Source organism: Oryzias melastigma, linkage group LG17, assembly GCF_002922805.2.
Source record: "Oryzias melastigma strain HK-1 linkage group LG17, ASM292280v2, whole genome shotgun sequence".
Lineage (NCBI taxonomy): Eukaryota > Metazoa > Chordata > Actinopteri > Beloniformes > Adrianichthyidae > Oryzias > Oryzias melastigma.
Window position 1 is genome coordinate 27,673,831 of NC_050528.1, and position 2,156 is coordinate 27,675,986.

Genomic DNA, 2,156 nt, shown 5'->3' on the forward strand with positions numbered 1-2,156 from the left:
AATGTATTTAATTCAACAGTTCAGTACAACCAGTATGTACTTATTTATTTGTGAATAGAAGGAAATTAGTATATTTAATCAAATAAAACTGTAAATAAGTAAGCAAAAACTTAAATCATACATAATAAAAAAATATTGATCATCATCAAAATTATAAATAAAAAATAGATTTTACTTGATTATTTGTCTCAAATATCATCACATATTTGTATTCAATGGTTTGTATTGGTTAAGTATTTATTCACCCAGTTTTAGAGTTTCTTTACTTATTTGCCTGCAGGAAATACTTTTTATAGAAACTCTTTTTGTCTAACAGCGGATCATGGATTTCAAGAATTCAATTCCAGGAAAATCTTTCAGTAAAACATCCATCCATCCATCTTCTTGACCGCTTTGTCCCTTTCGGGGTCGCGGGGGTGCCGGAGCCTATCCCGGCTACTGAAGGGCGAAGGCGGGGTACACCCTGGACAGGTCGCCAGTCTGTCGCAGGGCCTCAATCACACACCCATTCACTCTCACATTCACACCTAGGGGCAATTTAGAGTCACCAATGAACCTATGAAGCATGTTTTTGGACGGTGGGAGGAAGCCGGAGTCCCCGGTGAAAACCCACGCATGCACGGGGAGAACATGCAAACTCCACACAGAAAGGTCCCAGCCGGGATTCGAACCTGGGGCCTTCTCGCTGTGAGGCAAGAGCGCTAACCACTGCGCCACCGTGCAGCCCCTCAGTAAAACACACTTACACAATATTTCTGATGAAGTCAGGTCAAAGTGTCAAGTTTCTTCATCAAACCCACGGAGCCGCAGTACTGTCTTCACTTTAATATCTAACACAGTAATACATGTCAGAAAACAGAGTTTATATCCTGAAGGTGTCAGACAGGAAGGCGCTGACTGAGCTCAAATTATCCTCAGGAGTACAAGAAAAAAAATATACAAATATAAGGCCACAGATTAAAAAACCCAAACTAACAATAATGGCTGTGTGATTAAACAATAACGATAGATATTGCGATAGAATTTTTTCTTAATAAAGGAATAAGTCTTAAAGACTTTTATTTTGAAGGGTCCAAAATTGACACTCTCTGGTTGCATTTTCTCCTCTTTGGTGAGTAAAAGTTAGAGTTTTAGCTTCTAAACACATGCATAAATGGAACTTCCTCTAGATGGCAGCATGTCGCAGAGCATGTCTCATGGTTCCTGTTTGCATCACAGTCAATCTGCAGGAAACTTTCAAGAAACGCTTCCAAAAAAGTTCCCACAGAAATACAGAAACTCTACTGTTGACTCAGTCATTCATGAAACTGTTCAGTTTGTTGTCAATAAAGCTGGAGAAAAGAAAATGAAGTTGATCGTGTTACTAACAGATCTACGGAGAAATCTCTGTGCGTCAGGGACAAACTCAAAGACCTTAATCAGACGCCCACAGTCTCTGTCCTTCTAACACTTCATCATTTATCAGGAGAAATACTCCCAGTGTGTCCACAAACATCTACAGACCAACAATGTTCTGTCATGACAAATCCCAGCTGATTCCTGCAGGTCAAAACTCGATTACAACAGACGGTTTGGAAGCAGCAGCTGGTGTTTCAGTAGGAACTGTGAAGGTTCAGAGGATAAAGGTTTGGAGCAACACATGCTCCCCTTCAGACTACATCCATTTCCCAGAAGGCCTTGTTCCTTTCATCCCCGCAACTCAGAGTTGTAGCAGCCCAGCTTTACCTGACGAAAACCCTCAAAGCATCATTGATGGGAAAGTTTGTCAAGGACGACTATGAACTCTGCAGCAGCTACAGGTTTTAATCCGGCTAAACTCCAGCTTCAGAAACAGAACTTTGATGTTCAGACGTTCTTGAACCATTAAGAGGAGATGTCCATCATAATGAACATGCTTTAGCAGTCTTAGCTTTTATGTTTACAAATGAAAAAAGTTTACTTTCATGAACATGAAACAGGAAAAGACAAGTTGGTTCTGTAAAAGAGTTTTCCTCCCTTTCAACCCACTGCTGGAGTGTTATGGACTCATGCTTCTCTGAGGTTTGATAGTTTATGTGCTAGAAGATATTAAATATGCTTTTGAATATAAAAATGTCATTAAAATGTGGACAAAATTCTCACAATGTGCTTCTGTTGGATGAAGAAAACAATGAAGC